The sequence below is a fragment of the Nicotiana sylvestris genome, chromosome 6, assembly GCF_000393655.2.
Source record: "Nicotiana sylvestris chromosome 6, ASM39365v2, whole genome shotgun sequence".
NCBI classification, from domain to species: Eukaryota; Viridiplantae; Streptophyta; class Magnoliopsida; order Solanales; family Solanaceae; genus Nicotiana; species Nicotiana sylvestris.
Genome location: NC_091062.1, coordinates 174,770,442 through 174,790,498, shown reverse-complemented (window position 1 = coordinate 174,790,498; position 20,057 = coordinate 174,770,442). Strand labels below are relative to the sequence as shown.

Below are 20,057 nucleotides of genomic sequence, written 5' to 3'. Positions count from 1 at the left end.
TAGGTCATCTTTAAACCTTTGAAACCCAGTTTGTTTTAATATGAAAATAAAAAAAATGTTGAGTATTGTTTATCTTTATTGGGCCGAACTACGCAAGGTCTGATTCATGCGGGGTCATGATACGTAAGCAATCTCCATAAGATTCGAACACAAAAAAAAAATTGAGAAAAAAGAGAAAAAAATGAAAAATCAAAAGAAAAAGAAAATACAAAATAGAATAAAATACAGGGGTTCCCAAAGTACTTCAAAGGGGCAAATAAGCAAGCCAGGATGACGCATGTTGTTTGAAGCAAAGCATGTTAGAAACGGTTAACTGCCTAGGAGCATTGCATCCTCAATGTGTTGTTATCAAATCTGTTAAACTCTAAACGCTAACAAGTTTGTTTTCCGAATCTCAAACAGTTAGTTGTTAAAGAATTCTGGCAACACACCCTTACCAAACTAGATCCAAAGGACCGATAACAACAAGCATGACTACTTCAGAGAATAGTACCAAGGAAGAAAGGCCGGTGAGCCAGTTGTTAAAGGAAGCGATGGAAAAGATAGAAAGGATGGGACTAGAGATGAATGCAATGCAGCTAGCTCTAGCCAAAGCACAAAGGAGCCCTGAGCCACTAGGGCACGTGCCCGAATACCCCCACTCCGGCCCTTCAACAAGCCTCCCAAATCATCGTTGTCTTCAGGAGAGAAGCCCCCATGATTCCCAAGCTCCACCATCCCATCAACCTCTCCCGACACCAAATGTTCCCACTTTTGTGGGACCCACATCAGTCACCCTGCAAAGAACGACCATCGAGCCATTGTTTCAGGCTCCTGATACGCAATACTATCCCCCTGAGCCCACATTTCATGCACCAGAACCCCATACCTACAACCTGCACTTAGAGGTACCGACAGAGATTGAAAAGCCGGTTAAAATCCCCGAACAAGATGAGGTGACGAGGAAGTTCAAGAGCCTGGAGCAGTCCTTCAGGAACCTGCACGGATTGAGCAACCAGGTCAGCGTGGCCTACAAGGATCTATGCCCTTTCCCGGATGTCCAACTCCCGACTGGGTTCAAGATGCCTAAGTTTGATTTATATGAAGGGCACGGTGATCCCATGGCGCATTTGCGGGGATTCTGTAGCAAAATGAGAGGGGCAGGTGGCAAAGATGAGCTGCTGATAGCTTATTTCGGCCAAAGTCTGAGTGGATCGGCACTAGAATGGTATACCAGGCAGGATTCCAGCAGATGGTACACTTGGGATGATCTGGCGCAGGCTTTCGCAGGTCATTTTCAATACAATCTCGAGATAGTCCCTGACCGTCTCACATTGCTGAGGACTGGAAAGAAGCCTGGGGAAAGTTTTCGTGAGTTTGGTTTCCGCTGGAGAGAACAAGCGGCCAGAGTTGATCCTCCCATGAAAGAGGGAGAAATGGTGGACTACTTCTTGCAAACACTTGATCCAACTTACTTTGGTCACTTGGTGACAACGGTTGGGAAATCCTTCAATGAAGTGGTAAAGATAGGGGTCATGATAGAGGAGGGCCTAAGGTCTGACAAAATCCTAAATTACTCAGCGCTCAAGGCAACGACCCAGGCTATTCAGAGCGGCGCGGGAGGTGCGCTCGAGGTCGCATCAGTAGAAGCAGGTACTGGGTCCAAATTCAGAGGTCTTTCCCCTCACTACCAGCCCAGGCCCAGTCATCCAAATTATCCACACACTCCATACAACCTTCCACAACCCTACTACCCACCCTCAGAGCCACTCTTTTCAGACCATCATGCCCAAGTCTGCCCCCGAGCTCCATATAATCCGCCTCAGTATTATCCTCCGAACAAGGTCCGGTCGCAGGGTCAACCATCAGGTCACCCCCGCTGGCGAGAGCCAGCACCACGTGATGCATTCTTGCCTTCACAACGTTTTCAAGCACCCAACGACCCTAGAAAACAGGGGCATGGGGGAAAACAAAGGCAAGGAAACAATTTCACGCCAATTGGGGAGTCCTACGCGAGTTTGTTTGAAAAGCTAAAGCTTTCAGGACTGATTGAGCCGCTCCTTGGCTATACTCCAGACCCATATGCAAAAGGATTCGATCCTGCTGTTCGATGCGTGTATCACTCTAATGTCCAAGGACATAGCATTGAAGACTGTCGTTCTTTGAAAAAGGAAATAGAAAGAATGATTCAGGAAGGGGCAATTGTGATCGATGACAGTGACAGGGAGCACGCGAATCCTCTTGAGAACTTGTTGACCGATGTTGATGATATTGAAGCTGGTAATGGTCTTGGCAGTATCGATGCGAAGCTCAGTGGCTAAGATGCCAGTCTTGATAAAGTGGAAGGACGCTCTGTTACTTGGTTAACAGGAGAGAAGCTTGTGGTGGCTTATTTTGTTTTCATTTCTGTTGTTCGGATCATTAGGATTGTAATTCGGATTGTTTTGTGTCAATATCATGCCGCTTATCTTTCCGTTTTTGTCATAGCGGTCTGTTTAAGTTTTGTCAGGGTTGTTTAGGATTTTGTTCTGGTTTGTTTTGTTTTGTTATTCAAACCATTTCGCCAGTAGTCTAATGCAAAATCAGGTCTTTTATTATTTCCAATCTTCTTTTGTTTAGTCCTTTTATCATTTTTTCAACGATGATTCTAGTGACATGACATGCGCACACAGTTTGGGGCCTAATCTTAAAGTTAATTATAAAACCCCGATCAGACCATTTAAAGGAAATAAGGACGGTTGAGATTATTCAGAGCTCGAGTCATATGGAACTGGGGCAAGTAAAATATGAAGAAAAATCGTTAAAAGCAAGATTCGCCAAATTGGCATGAGGGTCGTTCATGATAATGAGAGTGTCGCCCAACGGTTCTTTAGAAAGGACCAATGAAAAAGCAAATGTTGAATATAATTGTCAAGTCCAGCACCATCTAGAAGAGGCTACAAATCGTTGTTTTGAATGGGGGTGTTTGCACTTGGCATAGTTTGAAGACTGGAATGACGAAGGCATTTTATTCTGCTACCTAAACACTTTATCCTTCGTTACCCCTTTTGAGCCTTACTTATTTTTTGTCATACCCCTCGTTCGGAATCAGAAAAAACGACTAGAAAACGCAAGCATATGGCATGAAAAAAAAAACGAAAAAAGAGAAAAATGAAAGAAGAAAAAAAAGAAAAGAAAAAAAACAAACAAAAGAAAGTCGAAATGAAAAGAGGAATTGGGAACTACGTTTGAACTGATTCCTCAAAGAGGATACGTAGGCGCTTCACGGCTCGGTCATAGTTTTGAAAAATGAAAAAAAAATCAGTTAGGATATCCCCAAGCAAGAAACTGGGGCAAAGGTTGCGTTTATTGTGAATAAATCTAATTCCGAAGGTTGTAACTAATAACCCAAAATTAATGTATTTTTTTTAGCCTTTTATACCCTTTCTTTCTAGCCTATCCAAAACCCACATTACGGTCCAAAGAAAGACCTTCTGACCAGTCTTCAAAAGATGCCAAGTCAGACAAATGAGAGTCTTACCGGCGAACATAACATTCTGTTCCACAGCAGAAAGGACTCTAATCTCCAACAGAAAGAGTCATACCGGCGACACTCCAAATCCCCAGCTGGAAAGTAATACAAATGAGAGAGTCTTATCGGTGAAAACCTTCACAGGCACCATAAGGCGATGAAAGCTGAGAGAAAACCAAAATGAGAGAGGCTTGATAGTGAAAAAACCCTTCGGGCACTACAAGTCGAATAAGATTGGGAATCAGATGGGGAATCGTCAAGGGAAGGTCTTGAGAGACGATTGACGGCAGAGGATAGGCCACATACGCATGTCATGGCCATTAGAGTCGGTATCTGCGTTTGATAGATTTTTATTTATAGTTTCTTTTGTTAAAGAGTCATCTTTTCCTTTGTCTTTATTTTGTTTCTTTTTATTTTTTTCCTTTCATAGGAAAATTCCCTAGTAGAGTCTGTTTGGTCGGAACCAGTGGGAAATGACTTCAAAATAGGCCATCAACTAGTACATCCAAGTGGTACAAGGAACAGGCGCAAAACCCGTGTCAAGAAGGGTATCCCTATCAAGATGAGATTGATAAAAGGGATGGGCCAGTGTCAGCAATTAATATCATCCCCAGCAAGTTTGATAGCATAATGGAACACAAAGCTGGGAAAGGAGAAAGAGGAAACCATCCCCAACAAGAGTGGCATGACCGCTTACCATGTTTTTAAACTAACAAATTTTTCTTTGATTTAGAAACAGGGAAAATGAACGTTATTGATGGCGGAAAGACAGGCCATAAAGAAAATCATCAAACCGGGGCAGAAAATTTTCTCATTGTGAAAATTTTCTCGAAGACAGGCGCCCACCTGAATAACGAGAGGAATACTTTTATGTCTTAGTATAGACAGGCGCCCACCTGAATAACGAGAGGAATACTTTTTGTCTGTGCATTTCATATTTCAGGCACCCACCTGTATAACAAGGGAATACATTTCATGTCTTTACCATTAGGCGCCCACCTGTATAACAAGGGAATACATTCCACGTCTGTTCCAATAGGAGACGCACTTCCTAAGCCTAGCCTTTACCAATAGGAGACGCACTTCCTAAGCCTAGCCTTTACCAATAGGAGACGCACTTCCTAAGTCTAGTTTTGCCAATAGGAGACGCACTTCCTAAGCTTTACCCATAGGAGACGCACTTCCTAAGTTATTTCACCCATAGGAGATGCATTTCCTCCTAAGTTTATTTTTACCCATAGGAGATGCATTTCCTCCTAAGTTTGTTTTAGTTTCACCCATAGGAGATGCATTTCCTCCTAAGTTTGTTTTAGTCCACCCATAGGAGATGCATTTCCTCCTAAGTTTGTTTTAGTCCACCCATAGGAGATGCATTTCCTCCTAAGTTTGTTTTAGTTTCACCCATAGGAGATGCATTTCCTCCTAAGTTTGTTTTAGTCCACCCATAGGAGATGCATTTCCTCCTAAGTTTGTTTTAGTTTCACCCATAGGAGATGCATTTCCTCCTAAGTTTGTTTTAGTTTCACCCTTAGGAGATGCATTTCCTCCTAAGTTTGTTTTTTACCCATAGGAGATGTATTTCCTCCTAAAGTTTATTTTTACCAATAGGAGACGCACATCCTAAGTTAAGTTTCACCAATAGGAGACGCACATCCTAAGATAAGTTTCACCATTAGGAGACGCACTTCCTAAGTCAATTTCACCAATAGGAGACGCACATCCTAAGTAAGTTCCACCAAGAGGAGACGCACATCCTAAGTTAGTTTCACCAAGAGGAGACGCACTTCCTAAGAAAAGTTTCACCAATAGGAGACGCACGTCCTAAGGAGACGCACTTCCTAAAAATAGTTTCACCAAGAGGAGACGCACATCCTAAGTTAGTTTCACCAAGAGGAGACGCACTTCCTAAGAAAAGTTTCACCAATAGGAGACGCACGTCCTAAGGAGACGCACTTCCTAAAAATAGTTTCACCAAGAGGAGACGCACATCCTAAGTTAGTTTCACCAACAGGAGACGCACATCCTAAGTTAAGTTTCACCAAGAGGAGACGCACTTCCTAAGTAAGTTTCACCAAGAGGAGACGCACATCCTAAGTCAGTTTCACCAATAGGAGACGCACATCCTAAGAATAGTTTCATCAATAGGAGACGCACTTCCTAAGAATAGTTTCACCAATAGGAGACGCACTTCCTAAGCTAAGTTTCACCAATAGGAGACGCACATCCTAAGGAGACGCACTTCCTAAGAATAGTTTCACCAAGAGGAGACGCACTTCCTAAGAATAGTTTCACCAAGAGGAGACGCACATCCTAAGTTAGTCCTAAGATAAGTTTCACCAAGAGGAGACGCACTTCCTAAGAATAGTTTCACCTATAGGAGACGCACTTCCTAAGAATAGTTTCACCAGTAGGAGACGCACTTCCTAAGCCAAGTTTTACCAATAGGAGACGCACTTCCTAAGAATAGTTTCACCAATAGGAGACGCACTTCCTAAGTTTAGTTGTACCAATAGGAGACGCACTTCCTAAGTTATTTCACCCAATAGGAGACGCACATCCTAAGTTATTTCACCCAATAGGAGACGCACTTCCTAAGTTAGTTTTACCCAATAGGAGACGCACTTCCTAAGAAAAGTTTCACCAATAGGAGACGCACTTCCTAAGTTTATTTCACCAATAGGAGACGCACTTCCTAAGTTTATTTCACCAACAGGAGACGCACTTCCTAAGTATAGTTGTACCCATAGGAGATGCACTTCCTAAGTAAGTTTTACCAATAGGAGATGCACTTCCTAAGTTTAGTTTTTCCCAATAGGAGACGCACTTCCTAAGTTTATTGTACCCAATAGGAGACGCACTTCCTAAGTTCAGTTTTACCATAGGAGACGCACTTCCTAAAGTTCAGTTTTACCATAGGAGACGCACTTCCTAAGTTCAGTTTTACCATAGGAGACGCACTTCCTAAGTTCAGTTCTACCAATAGGAGACGCACTTCCTAAGTTTATTGTACCCAATAGGAGACGCACTTCCTAAGTTCAGTTCTACCAATAGGAGACGCACTTCCTAAGTTTATTGTACCCACAGGAGACGCACTTCCTAAGTTTATTGTACCCAATAGGAGACGCACTTCCTTAAAGTTTAGTTTTGCCCATAGGAGACGCACTTCCTAAGTTTACTTTTATCCCATAGGAGACGCACTTCCTAAATTAAGATTTCACGCATAGGAGACGCATTTCCTAAATTATTTTCATTCATAGGAGACGCACTTCCTAGTTCAAAATCATTAAGGTTTCACCCATAGGAGACGCACTTCCTAAGACTATTTAACCCCTAGGAGACGCACTTCCTAAGTTTAATTTCGTGCATAGGAAACGCACTTCGTGAATTAAGTTTACTTTAGGAGACGCACTTCCTAGTTTGGCTTTTTCAGGTTATACTTTTACTTTAGGAGATGCACTTCCTAGTTTGGCCTTTTCAGGTTATACTTTATTTCAGGAGACGCACTTCCGGAATTGAGATTTCACCCTTAGGAGATGCACTTCGTAGTTTGATTCATTTTGAGTTCGACCATAGGAAACACAATTCCTAGTCTAGTTCTTTGAAGTTTTCACCCTTAGGAGACGCACTTCCTAGTTTAGCTCATTCCGATTCAACCATAGAAGAAGCACTTTCTAGTTTGAGTCATTGAGGTTTTTTTAGCAGACACATTTGCTAGCAAGAGTTTTGGTTTTACTCGTAGGAGATGCACATCCTAGCCTAGTCTTTAGTTTACTCTCATCATTGCATCAGTAGTATAAATAGGTTACAATTTTGCTAACGACTCACAAATCTTCCCAGTGCAAACTGGGTTAGGAAATTCTCGTTTGTTTTGTTTGTTTTGGTTGTAGGATCCCACCTGGAGAATAGAGGTTGTTAAATTCAAGATGATGAAGCCAGGCGCCTGCCCATAATAACAGAAGAATACATTCCAGTCTTTACTTTTCAAGTGTTGAAGTTGGGAGCCCGCCCAGATAACAGAGGCATACATTTCAGTCTTTAATTTTCAAGTAGTGAAGTTGGGAGTCCGCCCAGATAACAGAGGCATACATTCCAGTCTTTACTTTTCAAGTGTTGAAGTTGGGAGCCCGCCCATAATAACAGAGGCATACATTTCAAGATCAAGTTAGAAGACAATAAAACAGAGGGTTACAACAAGAATCTCCAACAGGAAACAATAAAATCTCAGCACCGGAAACAGAAGGTTGCAACAAGAGGTCCCAGCACAAATTCAGGCGCATGACTCAAAAGGAAGAAAAGACGCGTCTTGAAAGAAGCAGCTGGTGAACATTAAATCATGCCCAGCATAACAAGTCTGATGAAGAAAGCCGTACCCACCAGAGGAACCGCCAAAAGCTTAATGAAGAAAGCCATGTCCCCAGCGGACCGAGCAAAATGATGAAAACTGGTATTCAGAAAAGCAGATGGCCAGTATCATTCCAAAATTCACGGAAGAAAAGCACCGGAGGAAACACAAGTCGACAAGAAAGCAAGGCAACAAGAACAAATTTCAATCTAGCCTAGCTTCTTGTTTTCTTTTAAGCACGGTGTAACAAGGAGATCGGTAAGTAGTGATAACAACATGCAACAGCAGTAACATCGCAGTCCCACGGTAGTCCCAGCTACCAAAACTTCCCGAACTACATTGACCTGATTCCTGTTTAGCCCAGGATATGTAGGAAACCTTTGAAGCAAAGGTTCGGTCAAATCTTTTTCAAAATAAAAAAATAAAAAAAAATGCTTCACACGGAGTACTCGGATGGGCAAAAATCGCTCGCTTTATCTTTGCACGAAAACCATTCGTGTCTTCGGGCAAAGAGGGGCAGCTGTAAGCACGTGATTTTTGCCCTATATGAGAATTACTCCCAAAAAATTCAAAAATAAAATAATTTTTCTTGGTGTGCAATTTTTGTGATATTTTGTGTAACTATTTGTATGTTTGTCTATGCATGTTTATTTGTTAAATTAATAAAAAAATACAAAAATAGGCATCTTTTGCATTTTTAGCATTTAATGTCCAAATGAACAATTTTATGCTTAATTATTACTTAATTGTGTGTTAATTGTTATTGGAAGTTAATTTGCGCTTTTATAACTTAATTTAGTTCTTAATAATAATTTAAGTACTTTTATAATTTAGTTTTAGAAAAATAAAAGAAGAAAAGAGAACAAAAATACAAAGAAAAATCGGATTGAGCCACTTCTTCAATTTCAAACCAGAGGCCCAAATAATTGCCCAACTTTCCCCATGACCCGGTCCGTTTCAAACCGGGTCGATCCGGTCCACTCCATTAACCCAACACCCCTTCTTCATTTTTGTCCAACACAAAACAAAACCAAAAAAATAAAAAATAAAAAGTGAATTATCACTATTAATAGTTTTATTTTTTGTTTTTTATATATATAAAAACAAAATCCGAAAATATTTTATTTTATTTATTATTTTTATTTTAAAAAATATATATATATAGTAATTTCGGAAATGATTTTAAAAAAATAAAAAAATAAAAAAATAAAAAAAAGTAAAAGAATGTAGAAAATTTAAAAAAGTAAAAAGTTTTAAAAAATTTAAAAGTAAAATAAGGTTGGAATTAAAAAATAAATATAAAGGTATCTGAAAATTTAAAAAATTTAAAGTAATTGAAAGTAGCATTTTTAAAAGAAAAAAAAATAGTGGTTTGTTTTTTAAAGAAAAGTTAAATAAAGTGAGATTCTCTTTTAAAAAAATAAAAAGTGGGATTTTAAATAAGATAAAGTAATTAAAGTTGGAATTTTAAAAATAAAAGTAAATAAAGGTGGGATTTCTTTTTCTAAAAAAATAAAAGCAATTTGTAAGTGGGATTTCTTTTAATTAAAAAAATAATAAAATAATAAAAAAACAAATCTGAAAATTTCGAAAATTTTGCTATAAATAGAAGAGAAAATTTAGGAAGAAGGTGGAAAAAAAGAGAGGAAAAACTAGATAGAGAGAAGAAAAAAAGAGGGGGCGGAGTGAGAAGTATACACCCGATATACATTCTGGATACACTGAATATACAAGGGCAGAATTCATTTTGGAGAGTTTTGAAGTTGAAAAAGAATAGTTACTGCTTCATTGCCTCGCTTAAGATCTGAAATAGTCAGAACCTTCCTGCCTTTTACTTCTTCTCTATACTTGGAGTCGTTTATAGTCTCCTGGGTTTTCTGCTATTCCTACTGTACTGGTTTGCGGTGTTGCTGAATCTGCTGTTGCTGTGTTATTACTGCTGTTGACTTCTCCTTCTTTTGTTCTTGTACTGCTGTTTCCAGGTACACATTTGTACAATCTCGGCTTGAAGCAAAAAATGAAATATTAATCAGGCTTTGTTCCTGTTGAATTCCTCCTGTTTAGATTTGTGGTTGAATATAATTTTTCTTTCTTCGTATAAAGATGTAGTTGAATGATTAATGAATAATGAGGTTGCATATGTATACTTTCTTCATCTAATAATGTTAGTTTAAATTAATCGGAGAATAATTAATCTGTTTTGATATTATGGTCAATCTCATGTTCTAGTATTATTGAATAACAGAATATAAAATGAAAGCAGTTTTTTTTGTACAAACTCGATCGCAATTTTCCATTCGCATTAGCCGTAAACTAATAACTAATAAGTTACGTTTTTCAGCATGTAAATAATTAAGAGATTTTCTTTTATTTTAGAGACGAACTTAATAGAAAATATAGTCATTGTAGGTTTATCCTTTAAAAATAAAAATGAGACGAGCCTCGCCAAATAAAACGTATAGATTGCGGGGCCCTCACAAAATGTATGGTTTAATTAGAATTCGGAAGGACCGTTTAGCGAATTTCACGGTCTTCCCCAAAATAATAACGCGATAATCTCTTTAGGCGCGTGTTTAATATTTTACTTTCTTAAGCCTGGGTGTGCATTTCATGCGACCCGAATCCAAATCCCAAAACATCAAATAAAACGTGTTCCGGATTGTGGGTGCATTTCATGTGACGCAGTCCAAAGACGTGTTTTAAGCGATGTTCACATTTCTTTTTAAAAACAATAATAATAAAGCGGTTAAAAGATAAAATTTGCACATAAGTTCATATTTGTATAAAATCAGATAATCAAGCCGAATATAACAGTTGAGCGACCGTGCTAGAACCACGGAACTCGGGAATGCCTAACACCTTCTCCCGGGTTAACAGAATTCCTTATCCGGATTTCTGGTACGCAGACTGTAATATGGAGTCATTCTTTTCCTCGATTCGGGATTAAAATTGGTGACTTGGGACACCCTAAATCTCCCAAGTGGCGACTCTGAAATAAATAAACCAATCCCGTCTCGATTGTCCTTTAATTGGAAAAACTCCCTTGCACCCTCGCGGGTGCGGAAAAAGGAGGTGTGACAGAATGTAGTTTCCAACGCTCTTAACCGTTCGTTCATACGACATCCGGATAAAAAGATATAAGTGTTTGAAAAAGGACCAATGAGATGGTGCCAAGTAGCACCTTTTTGACTTTTCAACAAAATGGGATATTTACATCCTTTATCTCGTCTCTTTCCCCATTTTTCCAGAGAGCACGACCAAATAACACCCCTAACCTTCCCCTCAAGCTCTCCACAAGGGTTTCCAACAAGATTATCATCTGGGGCACGAAATCAAGTTGCGATAACATTAAAACGATCTCTACGACGTAAGTATCGCTATATTGCCTCTCTTTTTCTTTGTAGTTTGAGTTTTGGAAGATATTTAATATTTAAGAAAATGCCTTATTTCTGTATTTAAGCTTTTAAATATGAAGGAAGGTTGATAAATACATTTCGTAATAGCTAGAACTCACGGGACGGTGATCAGAAGCCGTGAGTTCGAATTATTCGACTTGTTTCGGGCTGTTTTGGGTTGTTTCGTGTAGCTTTTGAGCTGTATATTTTGCTGCTATTTAATAGAGTTTTTGGAGGATAAATGGTGTGGATAAACATCACGTAATGGCAAAATGATGGATTAGTCATTCTTTGTAATATTTTCGGGGTGTCCAAGGATACTACTATAGTCGTCGTTTTTGGTATGAATTGATTGGGGTGTGTTGGGCTGTTGTAAGATAAATATAATATGGATTTCGACTTGCATCTACTGTATGAGGTAATTATATTGTATTACTACATGTTCTTAAGGTTATCTTGGTGTTGGTTAAGTTAAATGGATGAATTAGACATGAACTAGTGAATAAAATTGCTAATTAAGAATAATTGAAGTTGTGGATCATTTTCTTGGTTATGGATATATGGTATAAAGCTGGAATTATTGATGAATGACTTCAGTATCATGTTAATGATACTATTAAGTTAAAGTAAAAAGTCTATAAGGGATGATATGGGGTATACAAATTCCAATTGGAGTTTGTCGCTCGTCGTAAAATAGTTATGACTTTTTGTTGTTTTATGGTGTCTTGTTATTGATAATTATGTATTGCTGGATTTCTCTGGTAATTGTTGTTGGTATATGATATTTGAGGAGGCTCTTGTTATAGGGGAGATGCTACCCGAATTTATATAAACGAGCTACAAGTTTAAGTTGCAGACTTAGCCTTTATTCAACACTGATTTTGAATCTCCTTATGCAATGGTAGATTGAGTTGAGTTGTTTGAAGAGTAGCTTGAGAGGTATTAAGGACTCACCATGGTTAAGGTATGTTAAGACACTTCTCTCTTTCTTTTGGCATGATCTAAATTGAAATGAATACTCTATTTCATAACGGATCTACTCCTAGAAACTAAGGTTGCTCATGTTGTTCTTTCCTTATAAAGTTATTCTAAGCAAGTATGTATGATCCTTGAATCCTATAGAAGCTCACATTGATGGTATAATGTCCATAATGTTAATCGAAGGTGCAACGACCTTAAGTCACTCCAAAAGGTTTAAAACGTGATTCCATGAGTCTAGTATGCATTATATATAGTATCTATTTTACTCTACCGAGCCGCGCTATAGTAGGTCGGGTACGACACCTATTGTGCAACCACTGACCGGTTGGATTTACCGAGCTTCACATGGCCGGGTACGATTCTACCGAGCCTTATGATGGCCGGGTACGTTTTTACCGAGTCCTCTTTGAGGCCGGGTACGATATGACGATGATGATGATGATGCCTACAGAGGCGTATGTTTTTAAAAGTTTATGTATATATATGTATTATGTATTTCATGTGAGTAGCCCCAGAGGCACGCATATGTTACATCTTGTATCTCTTCTATCTCTCTTTTCATTAATGTTCTTGTTTATGTTTTCCTGCCTTACATACGCGGTACTTTATTTGTACTAACGTCCCTTTTGCCTGGGGACGCTGCGTTTCATGCCCGCAGGTCCCGATTGATAGGTTGACAGTCTTCTTAGTAGGCTATCAGCTCAGCGGAGGTGTTGGTGCACTCTACTTGCTCCAGAGTTGCCTATTTGGTCAGTATGCTTTGGATATATATTGATTGGTATGGCGGGCCCTGTCCCGACCTTTATGATTTTATGTACTCTTAGAGGCTTGTAGACAAATGTCAGATTTATGGATACTTGTATGGCCTTGTTGGCCTATGTGTTGAGTTTACAAATGGTCATGTCGACCTTATAGGCCCGTATGTCACATGTATAAGTTTGTATATCATGTTGGGTCGTCATATGTTGAGTATTCCCTTACGTTTTATTCTTGTTATCTCATGACGGGTTCTGGCTCATTTACTCAAGATAGTATAATAAGAAAGATATGTTATGTTGGTACTCGGTTGAGTAAGGCACCGGGTGCCCGTCGCGGCCCTTCGGTTTGGGTTGTGACAAAGTAGCTAAATTTCGATTACTTTTGAAACTGGGCTATTTTTGAACGACCAGTTGTAAATCTGGCTATTTTTGAATTTCTCCCTAAGTTTGATGAGCAAAATAAATTATTGGCCCAACCCCTGTCTGAATTGTTAGTAAAAATTGCACGGGGCGCCCTATTGGTCGCTCTCATTTAACTATACCCATTTTTAAAAGACTTTTAACTTGTACCCACTTTTTAAATAACTTCAGCCCCCTTTCTCCTCCTCCTTCTTCTTCTTCTTCTTCTCCTCCTCCTTCATTTTCTGCTTCTTCTTCTTCTTCTTCTTCTTCTTTCTTCTGCTGCTATTTTTTATCTAATCTACTAGTCTAATACCCTAGAGAAAAGATGATCTGCTGGTGCAATATGTTTTTTTTTTGCTAAAAGGTGCAATAGGTTGACTTTGTTTACAAAATCTCATGCTTAAATGATTTCCATGAGACATTGTGTGATTGCTACCGTTTGTGAAGGCGAGATATTGCACCAGAAGCTTGTTTTCTATCTAGCTTTTACTCCTGGATGATGAACTTCAGGTTTGTATATTATGTAATCGTTCCATTGAAAAGAAAAAGAAGTGAGAACTGGGCCATAACAATTGCAGTAAAAGAATCCAGGCAAAAATTATGTGAAAAGAGTGTCATTTGGGGTAGTGAACATACAATGAACTAAATAACTTTAGCTCTATAACTGAAGTTTCCCAGTTACAAAGACAAAAACTTCAGCTCTAGAGCTGAAGTTTCCCGGTTACAAAACAAAAACTTCAGCTCTAGAGCTAAAGTTCGCCAATTATAAAATAAAAACTTCAGCTCCAGAGCTGAAGTTCGCTAGTTATAAAATAACTTCAGGCCCGACTACTAAAATGCTGGAGTTTTGCGTGATTGCCTTTGCTACTTCAGCCCCGTATGCTGAAGTTATGCGAAAAAGCGGGTACGTTTGCAATTTTTTTTGCAAAGCGGGCACAAGTTAAAACGTGACACAAAAAGCGGGTATAGATGCAAATTCCCCGAATTGTTAAGTAGTGCAACACAAACTCAACTAAATAATCTATCAAAGCCTATTGTGCACGCTTAGTAATTTTTGTAAGGGAACCTTACATAAATGTCCCAAATAAGTTCCAACTTACCAACCTCTAGCTATTAACCATAAACTTACTAAAGCTAGCCAAATATATATAAAAATTGAAAACCCAAATAGATAAGGTTCTTTCTCTCCAACTCCAAGAATCACACGCAAAGATCTCCTTCCATATTTTTAAGAGTGATTAGCAATACATGCAAGACGGAAAGAAAAATTCATGGATGAGGTAGTAAATAAGGTGATAATATATATATATAAATAAATATATATATATATACACAAAAAAAAAATCCAAAAATTAAGCAAAAATAATCGTTTTTGATGGGTATAGGTAAAATTTATTGAAAACATATAGACGAGTCAATATATAGAATTTGAGGAAGATTTGATGTGGTTTGGACTGATTTAATATCAAAATTCGTAGTTAAAATGTATCAAACATGTATCTCAAACACATGTATACTTGAATATACATGTGATGTACATTTGATACAAATACGATACATATATGATACACAAATACTACAGTGTGATACACATATTATTATTTTTCATGTTCATCTTCTACTTGAATTTTCAATTCAAACCACCTCAAAACTCCAATGAATCATCCCAAAATTAGGATTCAAGCTCCTTATGATGTACCCAATCTATTCTAATAACACCCACTCAAAAGAAGGTAAATTTTGACCCCTTTTTTTTGCTACAAATAGCCAATTGACTAATATTGGTAATAGTAGTTGGTTAATATCAGTAATATATTATGAATTTAGTTTCTCTTTTTGTAAATGTGAGAAGGTTCTCTTTTTCAGCCAAGCCACAGTCAACCTTCTCTTTTCTTTAATCACATAAAACAGCTTGTTTGGATGGTTGTTATGCATCGTTTTATAATGTATTATATTATATTGTATGATATTGTACTGTATCGTTTTGATGTATATAATGTTTGGAGAAATTGTATTGTTTGCTGTCATTTCATAATACCATGCACTAATAATTAATATGAAAAATAAACTTGTAATTTTACAAAGAAAAAGTAAGGTAAGAGGTAAAATTATTATATAAAATGTAGGATAAAGGATAAAATATAATTATTTAACATAAGAAAGGGCAAGATAAGAGGAAAAAGTAAGGTAACGACATGACCACACCAAATCGGTCATTATGTTAGTGGTATTTTTCATCGTTGCGTAACAATGAATTTGACGATATAATATAAATAACAGTCAAACCAAATATTGTATTTAAAGTAATAAATACGATACAATACATAGATAACAATCATATCCAAACAAGCTGTAAGATGTATGTCAAATTCCAATTATTGTGATATTTACTAATCCACTTAGTTTCACCACATTTCATATTGGTCACATGATTCTTTTGCTAAGCGCTCTTTCCACTCTACACATTGTCGGCCTAAGCATAGCTATGAGAATAATTTCTAAAGCCCACGGAGAAAGGTATGGAGCCTCACTTTCTTTGTTGCAAAAACTTACTGAACTAATTTTTCTTTTTCCTTCTTTTTCATGAAGATTATTATGAAAGATATGTACCAATATTAATAAGGTGAAAGTCCACTAAACTAAATCACAAGTTGTTCCCACTAGGTATTCGCAAGGTGGAAATCAACCAACTCTACGGTTTAGTGGCGGAGGCAAAATGTTCGCTAAGGAAGTTCGAAAAAAATAATAATTAAATTTAAGGAGATTATAGTCAATAGCCAATAGGAACTGAACCAACATCTCACAAAAGTCATCCAGCAAGAAAGGGAAAGACCACTTAGCGTAGTGGAATAGGAAAGAGAGCGTCGAGTAAACCTCCTTGACCGTTAAGTTATTTTTTTTGACTAAGGTGATTCAAAATATAATATACTCCCCCATCCACTTTTACTTGTCTAATATTCTAAAAATAGATTTTTACTTTTACTTGTCACTTTTAGCATATTAAGAGAAAACAATTTCTTTTTTCCTATAATACCCACAATATTAATTACTCATTTCAAATTATTTTCTCAAATCTATTAAAAGTATGCATCAATTAATATGAGTATCATGGTAAATTATACACTTCATTTATCATTTCTTAAGAGGTGTGCAAAGTTCATAATGGACAACTAAAACTGAACGGAGGGAATATATATTTAGAGAATAATAAACAAAATTGGCTTTGAGGCGTGAAAATCGACTGTACTTAAAGAGTTATCGCCTGTATACTAATTTAGAGAAAATACAAAACGATTCTCTTCAGGATACAACAAAGCCTGCAATAACACTTGTGATTTTCTATATCCACTTCATTGGAATTCTTGTGTATTCATAGGCAACCAACAGACCCTTTCAAAAAAGACGTCTTGTTTCACAAACAGACACGACTATTTATTCGAATTTTGAATTTAAAATTCAAATAAATTTGATTTTTCTGTTAAAAATAATTAACTCTAGGATCTCGTGCCTGTTGAGTCAATCTCGTGCCTGTTGAGTCAGTCTCGTGCCTGTTGAGACAATCTCGTACCTGTTGAGACAATCTCGTGCCTGTTGAGTCAGTTCCGAGGCTAACAGGAACGGTACGAGTAAGGTCGGTCCCGGGAGTGTTTCACATGACAGACACGAGACTTCTTTCTTCCGATGTGGGAAGAATCCCACTTCCAACTTGCCAATAACAAACTATCTTACAATCCCCCACTAGATTGTTATTTCGCTTCATAACACTTGTGAATAATTGAAAGTATCTTTTACAGATTTGAACTTTCCTTTAGTGTAAGTATATTAAAGTTTTGACGAAGTTAATGGTATCTTAAGATTTGAACCACAACTCCTTGTGCCAAAACCGAAAGTACCACACACACAGTGTTATCTAGTAGCTTAGAAAATCCAGTATTCGCTTTAGCACGTTTACGGCCATGTGCTCATCCTGAATTCATGAATATTTACAAGATCAACCCTTTAAATCTTGCTAGAAGCGGCACCACTTCAATATTCATATAGGTGGAATTAGTTACTATGTCCCTGTTACTCCAGACATTAATAATTCCATTAAGATTAATCAACCTCTTCATGTAACAGTATGCACTTTGGAGTTTGTCTTTATGCCCCTGTTATAACAAGCATTTAACAACTCCTTAACTCCTCATATAACAGTAAGTAGTACAATAGAATTAGGGCTCCTAAAGAGGAGATCAGTGCTTAAACAATACAAGTAACTTGTTATTACCCATTGAACTTATATTGTTAGAGTGTATACTAACTCAAAGTGGGGTTCCTATTCCTTGTATTTAATTTAAGGGTCTCAGCCCCATCCCTCCACAAGTTTGTTGTACTACATCTCTACCTAATGGCTTCGTAAGTGGATCAGCCAAATTCTTATTTGATCTCACATATATTATAGCTATAGCTCCATTTGTAATTAATTCTCTTATATAAGCATGTCTCAAGCTTATATGTCTCGATTTCCCATTATATATTTTATTGTGAGCAACACACATTGTAGTCTCACTATCACAGAATATGGAAATGGCTGGCATAGGTTGTGGCCACAACTTTATATCAAGTAACATATTCCTCAGCCATTCTGCTTCTTTTCCAGCAGCTGCTAATGCAATAAATTCAGATTCCATAGTAGAATGGGAAATACATGTTTGTTTCTTGGATGCCCAACTAATGGCTCCACCGCCTAGAGTAAATATCCATCCTGATGTGGATTTATTATCATTAACACTTGTAATCCAACTTGCATCAGAATATCCCTCTAATACATTAGGAAAACCATTATAGCAAATGCCTAAGTGCTTTGTATATTTTAAATATCCAAGTACTCTACTTATTGCTTTCCAATGATCATTACCTGGATTACTGGTAAACCTTGAAAGTTTACAAACAACAAATGCAATGTCGGGTCTAGTGCAATGCATTGCATACATCATACTACCTATCGCACTTGCATACTCCAACTGTGCTACTGCTCTTCCAGTATTTGCAGTTAGCTTAACACTAGAATCATAAGGAGTATTATACCCCTTTATTCCTAAATGACTGAATTTAGTAAGGATTTTATCTATATAATGTGCTTGTGACAAAGTCACTTGCTTGTTATCTCTTTTGACCTTGATTCCCAAAATAGTATCAACTTCATTTAAATCCTTCATTTTTCCTTGGTTCTATCTGCATATCATCACTTCTTTCCTTAGTTTTAATAATTTCAGAAAGCGACAATTTATTAGCATCAATACGTTTTCCATTTATTTCAGTCATTTCATCAACATTGTCATTTATAAATCTATTTTCAATAAATTCAACATGTATAGATTCTATAATGACATTAGATTCTAGATCTAGCAGTCTATAAGCTTTGGAGTGTTGTGCATATCCTACAAAAATACTTTTAATTCCTCTAGGACCCAATTTTGTTTTTTGATAGTCAGGTACTCTATAATAGGATATACACCCCCACACTTTAAAATAATTTAAATTTGGTTTTCTACCATTCCAAAGCTCATAAGGCGAAATATGCATACTTTTTGAAGGTGCTCTATTTAAAATAACATGCAGTTAGTAGTGCTTCACCCCATAAATTATGTGGTAGATGTGCATTAAGTAACATAGCATTAACCATATCCACCAAAGTTCTATTTTTTCTTTCCGCTAACCCATTTTGTTGAGAAGTATAAGGGGCACTCATTTGATGTATTAGGCCATGCTCTTCACAGAACATATTAAATTCGTTAGGAAAATATTCTCCGCCTCTATCACTTCGAATAATTTTAATTTTCCTACTCCTTTGATTTTCCACAACAGACTTGTATTCTTTAAACTTTTAAAAAGCTTCGTCCTTAGTTCTAAGTAGGTAAACATATGTAAATCTAGAGAAGTCGTCTATAAAAGTAATAAAATATCTTTTGCCTCATCTAGTTAATTCTCCATTTAATTCACACAAGTCTGAATGTATTAAATCTAATAGTTCTGTGGATCTTTCAACTTTACGAAATGGTTTCTTAGTCATCTTTACTTGTATGCAAATTTCACATTTTATATGTTGAGTTTTACATGAGATATAACCATTTTTGGACATATAATTCAAGGAGCCAAATTTAAATGTCCTAGTCTAGCATGCCATAAACAAGAATCAGGCTCAACAATGTAAGCAGAAACATAATTTATTTCATTAATACTCAATTTGAACATGTCGTTACAGTTATAGCCTTTTCCAACAAAAACTTCATTCTTAGACACTATTACATGATCAAACTCAATAACTATCTTGAAGCCTTTCTTTGACAGCAAAGCAGCGGACATTAAGTTTTTCTTCATATCAGGAACATGATACACATTCAGTAACGTCAACTTCTGGCCAGATGTGAAGTTAATCTCAATACTTCCTTTTCCAGCAACATCTGCCGCAACATGGTTTCCCATCAAGACTTGTTCAGAATCCTGCACTTCTGCATATGTCTTGAACATCTTCTTGTCATAACAGACATGAATAGTAGCACCCGAATCTAGCCACCAGTCTTGAGTATTTGTAGCAGCGGTAGCCACATTCAACTCTGTGACCATACCAATTTGCATTGCGGAAACCATGGCAACCAGTCCTTGGGCAGAATTTTCCACTACGTTTGCCTTTTCAGAATTTCCAGATT

General features: G+C 37.3%; 1 long non-coding RNA gene across 1 annotated transcript; it reads left to right on the top strand.

Annotated features, from left to right (window-relative positions):
* The first annotated feature begins 11,090 nt into the window (after positions 1-11,090).
* On the top strand, positions 11,091-13,216 carry LOC138872208 (uncharacterized). The gene is made up of 3 exons (XR_011400667.1): positions 11,091-11,199; positions 12,133-12,191; positions 12,867-13,216. It is a non-coding gene; the product is annotated as an uncharacterized lncRNA (long non-coding RNA).
* Positions 13,217-20,057: the final 6,841 nt, after the last annotated feature.